The sequence below is a fragment of the Mycteria americana genome, chromosome 4 (assembly GCF_035582795.1).
Source record: "Mycteria americana isolate JAX WOST 10 ecotype Jacksonville Zoo and Gardens chromosome 4, USCA_MyAme_1.0, whole genome shotgun sequence".
NCBI lineage: Eukaryota > Metazoa > Chordata > Aves > Ciconiiformes > Ciconiidae > Mycteria > Mycteria americana.
Window position 1 is genome coordinate 38,314,333 of NC_134368.1, and position 12,270 is coordinate 38,326,602.

Consider the following 12,270-nt stretch of genomic DNA (forward strand, 5'->3'; position numbering starts at 1 on the left):
AGGTGGTTTATTATTTGCATTACCTGTGGATTGTAAATACTTTGAACTAGAGCATTCTTCCATTTATTTCGAAGACAGATAAGTAGGATGCCTCAGGGAAAGCTTTTCCATATTTCCTGATCAATATTCACTACTCAGACATCAGCTCACCACTTTCTCATTTCAGAGAGGTGCAATGATTCAATTTTATTTTTAAAAGGTTCCTCCCCCCCTCTACCTTGTCTTTTCCTCTGAGCTGAGGAGCTTTTGTGGGTGATGGATGGATGTGAAAGGTTTCTGCGTAACATGGATGAAGACAGCCTATACTGTCCTGTACCTCAGTCAGGACATAAACCCTGAGAGCTGGCACTTCAGGTGAACAGCTACCAAGTATCCCAGCTTATTGGGAAAAAAAAAGAAAAAAGACAAAAAGGATCTAGACACATTTATAAAGATAATGTTTCTCTGGTGGGAAGAGAGGGCAAAGGACGCTGAAGCACAAGCCCAGAGCCTTGGTGGCGTCAAAGGAGCACTCTTGGGGAAGTAAATTTGGAAAGCTTTATTTCACTTTCCTGTCCCCTAGTCCTAAAGTCTGAAGACCAACAAACACTAATTAATATTAATGGAAAGCAGACTTCAGGGAGAGCACTGTCACAAATATTAGGCTTGAGACCAGTGGGAACAAAAGCTGGCTACTAAATAAGTGCTCAGTTAGCTCTCCATGCTAGAGAAATCCTTGGACAGTGCTTTTAAACAACTGACTGTCTATGTTGAATAGGGTCAAATAATGTGTTTTATGCTCTTGAGGAGGCAACAGGTGCTACACCATCCTCTATGTTACCACTGTTGCTGGGATATAAAAAAAAGATTTATACGGTATTAATTATATCTATCTCCTTCCCAATAACAGTAAAAAAAATCAGAAATAGTATTTTGACTCATTATCTAGCACAAATGGTTATTTACATCTGACATATGTAGGCATGCAACTCTTCTTCTCCAGTAAGACTATAATAGAGCTGCAGGAAGTAAAAGAGGAATTGGAAGACACTAGACAAATTAAATTCAGATTTAAAAATTCTTAATTCTTAATCTTCGAATGTTTCTTTTTTTCCCACCAAGAACCTGCCATCACTGAGAAGAAATGACAAGCAGTACCTCCTTGGAAGGAGGTGAGAGTGGCTTCATTTCTGTTTGTAAATGTTGTGGTTTAACCTGGCAGGCAGCTAAACACCACACAGCCCTTCGCTCACTCCCCCTCCCAGTGCGATGGGGGAGAGAATCGGGGAAAAAAGGAAGGAAAAAAACCCAAACCCAGAAGTAAGAATTGTGGGTTGAGATAAAGACAGTTTAATAGGACAGAAAAGGGGGGCGAGGGGGGGGGGGGATAAAAGAATATAAAAGGCAAGTGATGCACAATGCAACTGCTCACCACCCGCTGACCAATGCCCAGCCAGTTCCGGAGCAGCAGCCCCCTGGCCAGCTTTCCCCCAGTTTCTATACAGAGCATGACGTCATATGGTATGGAATAGCCCTTTGGCCAGCTTGGGTCAGCTGTCGTGGCTGTGTCCCCTCCCAGCTTCTTGTGCATCTCCAGCCTTCTCAGTCAGTAGAGCATGATAAGCTGAAAAGTCTTTGATTTAATATAAACACTGCTTAGCAACAACTAAAACATCAGTGTGTTACCAACATTATTCTCATAATAAATCCAAAACTCAGCACTATACCAGCTACTAGGAAGAAAACTAACTCTATCCCAGCCGAAACCAGGGCAGTATCCACCCCTTATTCTATACTATCTATGCCATGCCCAGGTCCCACCCTTTCCAATACATTCCAATTAATCACCACCACCTTTCCTGTCTTTTGATATATACATACAGATATCATTCCCTATAAAATGTTTGTTGTGTTCATTTAGTCGATGACTTTGGGCAACATCTGTCACAACAGTCCTTCTCACCCAAAATCAAATCCCCTTGAGGTACATAGCAGAATTCCCCATCCTCCCGCATCACCCACCAAGTGCACTCAGGTCCTTGAGCAGAAGCGATCCTACAAATGGGTTTTCCTTTGCCCGAGGCAGGAGTAACCCAGACTGTCTTCTCCAGCATATTTTCCATATGCACTACAGGGACTTTATCCCCTTCTACAGTACATAAAAGTTTTGATTGGGGAGGGCCAGCTTGATTGGCAGACCCCCCAGTGTTGACTAACCAGGTGGCCTTTGCTAAATGTGTATCCCAGTGTTTAAACGTCCCAGCACCCATTGCTCGCAGTGTAGTCTTTAACAGTCCATTGTATCGTTTGATTTTCCCAGAGGCTGGTGCATGACAGGGGATGTGATATACCCACTCAATGCCGTGCTCTTTGGCCCAGGTGTCTATGAGGCTGTTTCGGAAACGAGTCCTGTTGTCTGACTCAATTCACTCTGGGGTGCCATGTCACCATAGCACTTGCTTTTCAAGGCCCAGGATAGTGTTCTGGGTGGTGGCATGGAGCATGGGGTATGTTTCCAGCCATCTGGTGGTTGCTTCTACCATGGTGACCACATGGCGCTTGCCTTGGCAGGTTTGTGGCAGTGTGATATAAGCAATCTGCTAGGCCTCCCCATATTTATATTTCAGCCATCATCCTCCATACCAGAGAGGGTTTAACCACTTGGCTTGTTTGACTGCAGCGCATGTTTCACATTCATGGATAACCTGTGCAATAGTGTCCATGGTCAAGTCCACCCCTCGATCACGAGCCCATCTATATTTTGCATCTCTTCCTTGATGGCCTGAGGTGTCATGGGCCCACCAAGCTATAAATAATTCACCCTTATGTTGCCAGTCCAGATCCACCTGAGCCACTTCAATCTTAGCAGCCTGATCCACCTGCTGGTTGTTTTGATGTTCTTCAGTGGCCTGACTCTTGGGTACGTGAGCATCTACGTGACGTACTTTTACAACCAGGTTCTCTACCCGGGCAGCAATATCTTGACACAGTGCAGCAGCCCAGATGGGTTTCCCTCTGCGCTGCCAGTTGCTCTGCTTCTGTTGCTGTAACCACCCCCACAGGGCATTTGCCACCATCCATGAGTCAGTATAGAGATGAAGTACTGGCCACTTTTCTCGGTCAGCCATGTCTAAAGCCAACTGGATAGCTTTCACCTCTGGAAACTGACTTGAATCACCTTCTCCTTCAGCAGTTTCTGCAACTTGTCGTATAGGACTCCATACAGCAGCTTTCCATCTCCGATGCTTTCCTACAAGATGACAGGACCCATCAGTGAACAGGGCATATTGTTTCTCATTTTCTGGCAGTTTATTGTACAGTGGGGCCTTTTCCTCCATGTGTCACCTCCTCTTCTGGCGGTATTCTGAAATCTTTGCCTTCTGGCCAGTCCATAATTACTTCCAAGATCCCTGGGCAATTGGGGTTTCCTATCCGAGCCCGTTGTGTGATCAGTGCAACCCACTTACTCCACGTAACATCAGTTGCATGATGTGTAGAGGGGACCCTCCCTTTGAACATCCAGCCCAGCACCGGCAGTCAGGGTGCCAGGAGGAGCTGTGCTTCAGTACCAGCCACTTCCGAAGCAGCTCAAACCCCTTCATATGCTGCCAATATCTCTTTCTCAGCTGGAGTATAGCGGGCCTTGGATCCTCTGTATCCCCGACTCCAAAACCCTAAGGGTCGACCTCGAGTCTCCCCTGGTGCTTTCTGCCAGAGGCTCCAGGTAGGGCCATTCTCCCCGGCTGCGGTGTAGAGCACACTTTTTACATCTTGTCCTGCCCGGACTGGCCCAAGGGCTACTGTATGAACTGTCTCCTGTTCAATTTGTTCAAAGGCTTGACGTTGCTCAGGGCACCATTTGAAATTGTTCTTCTTCTGGGTCACTTGATAGAGAAGGCTTATGATCAGACAGTAATTTGGAATATGCATTCTGGAAAAACACACAACGCCTAAGAAAGCTTGTGTTTCCTTTTTGATAGTTGGTGGGGACATAGCTGTTATTTTGTTGATCACATCCACTGAGATCTAACGATGTTCATCTTGCCATTTTATTCCTAAAAACTGGATCTCCTGTGCAGGTCCCTTGGCCTTACTTTGTTTTATGGCAAAACCGGCTTTCAGAAGAATTTGGACTATTTTCTTCCCTTTCTCAAAAACTTCTGCTGTATTGCCTCACACAATGATGTAATCAATGTATTGCAGATGTCCTGGAGCTTCACCCTGTTGCAGTGCCATCTAGATCGGTCCCTGGCAAATGGTGGGGCTGTGTTCCCACCCCTGGGGCAGTCGATTCCAGGTGTACTGGACGCCCCTCTAAGTGAAAGCAAACTGTGGCCTGCACTCTGCTGCCAAAGGGATTGAGAAAAACGCATTAGCAATATCAGCTGTGGCACACCACTTGGCTGCCTTTGACTCCAGTTCTTATTGAAGTTCTAGCATGTCCGGCACAGCAGCACTCAGCAGCAGCATGACTTCACTCAGGCCACGATAGTCTACTGTTAGTCTCCACTCTCCATTAGACTTTCACACTGGCCATATGGGACTATTAAAGGGTCATTGAGTCTTGCTGATCACTCCTTGGCTCTCCAGTTGACAAATCAGCTCATGGATGGGAATCAGGGAGTCTCGGTTGGTGCGATATTGCCGCCGATGCACTGCTGTGGTAGCTATCGGCACCTGTTGTTCTTTGACCCTCAGCAACCCCACAACAGAAGGGTCCTCCAAAAGACCCAGCAAGGTGGACAGCTGTTTAATTTCCTCTGTCTCCAAGGCACCAAAAGCCCACTGGTACCCTTTTGCGTCCTTGAAATACCCTCTCCTGAGGTAGTCTATGCCAAGGATGCACAGAGCCCCTGGGCCAGTCCCAATGGGGTGCTTTTGCCACTCATTCCCAGTTAGGCTCACTTCACCCTCCAGTACAGTCAGCTGTTGGGATGCCCCTGTCACTCCAGAAATACAGATAGATTCTGCCCCTATATAGCTTGATGGCATTAGGGTACACTGTGCACCAGTGTCTACTAGAGCCTTATACTCCTGTGGGTCTGATGTGCCAGGCCATCGAGTCCACACAGTCCAGTAAACCCGGTTGTCCCTTTCCTTCACCTGGCTGGAGGCAGGGCCCTTCTAGTCCTGGTCATAGTATTCGTTACTCATTTCTTGTAGATATGAATCAGAAGTCCCTTCATTAAGATCAGGACTAAGATCAGCTCTTCTACTCTGTCTGGGGAACTGTCGACTGGAAACTGAAGCATCAATTTTCCTGGAAGAACCCCCTTTGGTGATTGTTTTTCCTTCCAACTCATGTACCCGTGCCTCTAGGGTTGAGGTAGATTTTCCATCCCACTTCCTCATGTCCTCTCTGTGGTCACACAGGTAAAACCTCAGGGTGCCCTGTGGTGCATATCCACTATATCCTCTCCCTTCAGCAGAGGAATGCCGACTCCTAATAGCTGAGATACTGGTCCATACAGGTGGAAAGTAGGACCTATCCTCTTTGAGTTGCTGGACCTCCCAGGACGGTTTCTCCACAGCCGAGACAAGGGAGGAAGAGAGACTTTCTTCGTATTGCTGGAGCTGGCCAGCCAATTCATCCACCATTGGTTCCTTTCCATCTTTCCAGGTCAGTATTGCTAATGAGTTGGCACACGATGATGGTATGCTCTGTACCAACTTCCACCATGTGGGTCATGTGCACTGGACTTCATCTGGATCTTTGGGTAACTGCTCGTTGTCCAGGTCATCATAAATCACCTACAGCATGGCTAATTCCCTCAGGTACTGGATACCTCTCTCCATGGTGGTCCACTTGCCTGGGTGATACAGAAAATCTTCCTTGAAAGGGATACCTTTCCTGCATGCCTGACAGGAGTCACCTCCAGAGGCTGAGGGCTTGTGCCCCTTTTCCAATCGCTTTGCCAATGGATTCCCTAGAAAGGGATCCCAGCTGTTTGGCTTCCTTACCCTCTAATTCCAGGCTACCGGCCCTGTTATGCCAGCGTCAGAGCAGCCAGGTGACAATGTGCTCGCCTGGACGATGGCTGAAATCTTTTCGCATATCTCGCAGCTCACTCAGGGATAGGGATTGGGTGGTTTCTGTCTTGCTTATGAGTTCTTCCTCCCTCGTGGTGGCCCTGCATTTTCATCATCCCTTACTAAATGATCTGACTTTCACTTCCAAGATTTCTTCTTGTGTATAGGGGCGACTGATACCAGCACGGGCTGGTTCTCTGGTTCAGCTGCAGTGCCTGTTGTGGGGCTTGGAGCAGACGCAGTGCCTGTCGTGGGGGTTGCAGTAGCTGCAGTGCTTGTTGCAGGGGTTGGAGTAGCTGCAGTGCCTGTTGTCAGGGCTGGGGTAGACGCAGTGCCTGTCGCTGGGGTTGGAGTAGGAGCAACAGGAACATGCCGGTTTGAACATCCCACGGATATTCAAAATTCTCAACAGCTATTGTAACTAGCCTGGAGGAGAAGGGGAAGGTGAAGAAAGGTGTCTCCTCTGTAAACTGGCTCTCCAAGGAGAAAAGGGAACAAGTGTAATTATTAAGAGTTTCCGAGAGATGGCTCCCGAAGTATAGAGAAGACGGCAATGCTGAGTACCAATACCAGATTAGTCTCATGACCAGCCGTTTTATGATATCATAAGCCAGTGTTACAAAGTACAGCAAAATGATAACCTTGACCCAGCTCCCAGAGGTGATAAACAGCACAACAGGGAACATATACTGCAAGTAAGGTATTATATAACACAACTCTGAGAACAAGCACAACAACTCTGAGAGCAAATTAATGAATGTTGTGACCAGCGACTATCAAACTAATATAATGAATGTTTATAACAAATTTGTTCTAACATGCTATGGTCAGATTGGTCGTTGTCTCAAGCTGTTGAGCCCCATGTTGGGTGCCAAAAGGACTGTTGTGGTTTAACCTGGCAGGCAGCTAAACACCACACAGCCCTTCGCTCACTCCCCCTCCCAGTGGGATGGGGGAGGGAATCAGGGAAAAAAGAAGGAAAAAAAAAAACCAGAAAGAAAGATTCGTGAGTTGAGATAAAGACAGCTTAATAGGGCAGAAAAGGAAGGGAGTATAATAATAATAACAACAACAATAACAACAACAACAATAAATAATGATGATGATGATGATGATGATAAAAGAATATAAAAGGCAAGTGATGCACAATGCAACTGCTCACCACCCGCTGACCAATGCCCAGCCAGTTCCGGAGCAGCAGCCCCCTGGCCAGCTTTCCCCTAGTTTCTATACTGAGCATGACGTCATATGGTATGGAATAGCCCTTTGGCCAGCTTGGGTCAGCTGTCCTGGCTGTGTCCCCTCCCAGCTTCTTGTGCATCTCCAGCCTTCTTAGTCGGTAGAGCATGATAAGCTGAAAAGTCCTTGATTTAATATAAGCACTGCTTAGCAACAACTAAAACATCAGTGTGTTACCAACATTATTCTCATACTAAATCCAAAACACAGCACTATACCAGCTACTAGGAAGAAAATTAGCTCTATCCCAGCCAGAATCAGGACAGTAAATGTAGTCTGCTCTCCCTCAGTCCAATATACGCACAGTATCTATGCCAGAGAACAAGCAAATCTTTTCTACACAAACAAAAACCCCTCTCTCTAAGTGATAAGTGATTGTGAACATATTCCTTTTCTAAGACTTTGAAGGAAAACCACAAACGACCTAGGAACAAAAGACAAATTCCTCCTCAAGACATCAGCAGGACTCTCATATACTGCACATTAAAACTAGTCTAACAGATGGAGGTCTCTGTAAGCAAGAGAAGAAAAAGAAATAATATGCTTGTAATAGGACACAATTTAATGGACTTCACTGGTCTCCTGTTACGACCATTGCTTCTTTTACAACTGCAGTGGAAGAGCAGCGTTAAACACTTAGGTGGTCTTCCATTACTCTTGGCTGAGATAACAGGCAATAAAGAGGACACCTTGAAGTTTCAATTTCCAAGAAATTCCACTGTGTATTTGGATTACTATCAAATTAGAAACTAGGACACTCATGCAGTTCTCAGCAAGGTTTAAAACAAAACCCAAACCCCTATTATTAGTTTCTGCAGAAGCCTCAAATATCTGCTGGAAATCTGACTTATAACTTCTTTCTTTCCATAAAATACCCCCTGTAGTAACTTATTTTCTTGAGAACTTTAGAAATGTAGAAGTAAGGTTATGCATCTCAATCTCTCTCCCAGAATCAAGCATTACAAAGAGAATTAAACAGTTTAATCTTCATCCGAAAAGTTAAATCATCAGGCACAGCAGAGAGCATCCTACGGAAGCCATGACAACACATCAATTGTAAAGCAATCAGGAAAGTCACTGGATATAAAAGTCACATCAAGAATTGTCAACTCAACCAAGCTGTCTATACTTTATCTTTTCCAGATAGAGTATCAAACTACCTTCAGAAAGGCAGGTACCCTAAGGGGACGGAGTTATAGCCCAACCACCAAATTCTAATGGTTGACATTTTATTTATGGATGATCAAGTTTCTTGGAAGGACAGCTATGAAATATTGAACCTACAGGACTGAGATAAGGGTCACCTCAATTTTCACAAAGACAGAGTTTGTTGTCCTGAGAGTTCAAGCTGGAGACTGAGTCACATAAATTGTGCAGGGCTCCTCGTCTCTCTTGGACAGCAGGACTAAAGCTCTCCAGGCTCTGGAATGCTTTCCTGCTCCAAAATATTAATATGATTCAGGTGACATGCTCTGATGGTATTAAGAACCCTGAATAAGGAATTTAATTCAATTAGGGGGAAAACTGCCTGCGGTATTGCTGTGATTTTTTTGGCAAAATGAGCAACTTCAATAGAGGATTTGAGAACAAATTTCACAAACGAGTGCAAACTTTAGTCCTAATGTCAGAAAAAGGTTCTTTGCCGACAAGTAACAGCTGAACTGCTGCATTAAAATGTAACACCATCTTGGTTTGAGAGGGGTAAAGATGGCATTTTTAGATACAGGTAGATATTGGCAACTACTGCTATTACACAAAGGTTGAGAGCAAGGAGTACTAAAATTATACTTCTGTAAGTAGAAGCTGAAACTGCTCATTTCAAGATGGAAAAATCTTTTCCTTCTAAAAAAAGACTTCCCCTAGAATTGAGGCTCTTAAATGAACTCATAAAAAAATAATCTTATCAATATAAAGCATGGAGAAATGAAAAGGGGAAAAAATACTTGTTTTTTCTAGACTTAAAACATTGCTGAGATACCACAGAGTAGAGGGATAGGAAAAAGCCATACACACATAGAAACCTAAAAATGTGTCCAGAAAATAATAAATCAAGAGGTGTATATAAAGTTTCAAACAGAAAGCAAAAGAGAAGAAAACCAGAAGACGTGCTGGAAAACAAGGACGCATAAATGGAGATATTTGGCTCTAAGAGTAATCTCCACTTTTTTCTCAGTATAAACTTGAAGTTCTGGAGATTTTAGCTAAGTGAAACTAGGATGCAGCCTCCATGTAATACTGGAATATCTAGACATCCTATTATACTGCCCTTTTAAATGACAAAATGAGTTAATTTCTTTGCTGAAAATCTGGCCACCCTGAAGTTACAAACAATCATTTTTATTAAGTCACTGAGGCCTGTATTTTACCCTGAATTCTTCTGGGTAAATAAATTTTACCCAGTAGTGAGAGAGAGTCAGGGGAGATGAAAAAAAAAAGTGGGCAAGCTTGCACATATAATTTGAAGGAAAACTTTTCAGTCTTCATTCTCGCACACACTTAAGGTGATGGAAACAAGCTGCTCGGGACCTGCAGGAAGCATCTTGCAAGCGTACGTAACAGTGGATAATAGACGTTTAGGAGAAGGAAAGCCTCAAAAACTCAATTTCAGAACTGCTCATTGTGACTCACATGTGGGTTTCTGACAGACCACACTGCAATACGTGGCAAAGAGACATTTATTAGGAAAAAGACAGCAACAATATTACCTAACACATAGAAGCAGCTCCAGCTTAACCTGATCTCTCATCTGCATGCAGTTTACTCTCTTGTTCCACACTGATTCATCTCAGCTAGTTAAGTCTAGGCAGAGCATGCTAACTTGCAATTAAAAGTAGATAAAGTCATGCCTAAGTAGTCCAAATTTAGTTAACATGTTATTTATTATCATCCCTCTTGAGTAATGATCTGTTGGTTCTGTGACCACCCCTTTACCCACTGCATTTGTTCTTTCCCCCTGCTTGCCTTCTTTTTTCAGTTTTCTTTTGTGCTGCTTCTTTGGTAGAGACTTTAATTCCCCCTCTGATCAATTTGGGATTCATAAGCCACTAAGTACACTCTTCTGGAAATGTTATCTCCAAGGGATGATGAAGCACTTCAAGGGATGATGATTACAACAGCACGTTGTTTCCTCCTGTTGTACGTGACAGTGAGTGCTGTCACACCACATGAACAGGGTGACTAATACTGACTGAAGGAACATGGGGAACAGTTTCTTTCTTCGTGCCTTCATGCAGTCTCCCGCACTTTAAACTGGCATTGCCCCTTTTTTATGAAAAGATCCACAGCAGTTCCTCTGGAGCTGAACAGACAGTTTTGAATGGAATCTGGTTCTGCCCATCTTTTATCAGCGTAGTGAATTTTTTGGCAGACAGACTGTTGAGCGTTATGCATTTCTGAGGGGAACCTGACCCTAAAGGGGTACATCCCAGGCATGGCTGCGCAGCTCCCACTTGCCAAAGCAGGGGATTACATGTGCGATGAGCAAAGAATATAGAAGAAAATACTCCTTGATGTTTTTTTTACACAGTACCGGAACCAGATTTTTGCATACATAACGACAGTACTATTTTCACCTCATCATAAATGACCCATCAGCACCAACTGCCTAGGATCTGCTGAGAATATGATTTTTCCTTTTGGCTGGTTTTCTAGGGAAATCAGCCTGACCCAACAGTCCTGCCTGTCAGACCTCCCACCTCACTACTTTTGAAACCTGATAGCCAGTTTCAACCACATTTGAAATAACAGTAGAAATCTCTAGAGATAATTCAGTTCCTTTAGGGTTTATAAAAAAAAGGGTTCAGGTAGGGAAGAAGTAGCTAAGGTACTTCCATGAGAAAAAGGCTGAATGCAGTCCGTGGGGGAAGGACTGGATGTGGCAGATAGCTGGAATTATAGCAATGGGTGGGAATTAGTAGGAATCCAGACTTCATTAGTCCCACTGCTCATGAAATGACTTGTTTACCTAGACATTACAAGTGTTTTTTGAAAATATGTATTTTCTGACATTCTTTTATTATTACTTTTTTCTTGATTTATACCCCATCTATCTAAGCCATTTTCCATCACTTCAGGAAATAAATCCATCATCTGTTGCCAAAATAAGTAAATCAGAGCTGTTTTTCAGTGGACTGTGTTTTGCAAATACTTTCTTTTAATTGACTTGCAACTATCAAAGGCACAGAAATGATAGTAAGGATAAAAGCAATAATTTTCTAGCACAGTCTAGATTTGTATGAGCGTTTAGTTGTAATTTCCTCACATCTTTACTTTAAACCTGCTCCTACCTTGAATTGCTTAATGATTTTGCTCTTTTCTTAAGAGCTCTGCATGAAAACATTTGAATACATTTTGTATGTTTCTCTTGAGGAGAAAAGGACATTTCTTAGTGAATGGGAAAAAGAGTGCCCTATGTAATTATGATATTGTGAAGGTGGGGAGAGAAAAAGAGAGAGAAAGGAGAGTGAGAGAAAGGAGAGGGAGAGAAGGGGGAGAGAGAGAAAGAGGGAGGCAGAAAGAGTGCTGTTCCACTCGGAAAAGTTTTATCAGATATCAACAGAGATAAATATTACTTCTTAAAATGCAACTCTGCTTTAAGAGTTGAGGAAGACTATGTTATGATTAGTTATTTAAGATGGCAGAATTTAATACATCTATGTTAGAGAAAAAACATTCCAGCCACAGCTTTTTCTGTTTAAAGCAAGGTTTTCATGTTAAGTCTTTCTTTCGGTATTACAAGTTCCGAAGAAGTAGATTAGCACCCATGCTCGTTGGCTTGTAAGCCTGTCCTCAGTGTTACAGAGAGTTCTTTTAGTTTATAAAAATCTGAGTGTCATGCTATTTATTAGGACTAAACAGATAAATTGAACTGTATGGGTCTTTCAGACATAGTGGAAAAACACCTTTCATTTTCAGTTTCTGAGGTGCACTTCTAACAAGACAGCAGTCAAAAAAGTCAGATGAACTATAGTGTGTCCATTTTGATGGGCCAGTGTCTGACTGCTGAAGACATTCTGTAAATTA

At 43.5% G+C, this 12,270-nt stretch overlaps 1 protein-coding gene across 20 annotated transcripts in view; it reads right to left on the bottom strand.

Moving 5' to 3' along the window:
• TENM3 (teneurin transmembrane protein 3) overlaps positions 1 to 12,270 on the bottom strand; it is a 502,889-nt gene that overhangs the window by 49,924 nt on the left and 440,695 nt on the right. The gene's annotated exons all lie outside the window — the stretch shown is intronic.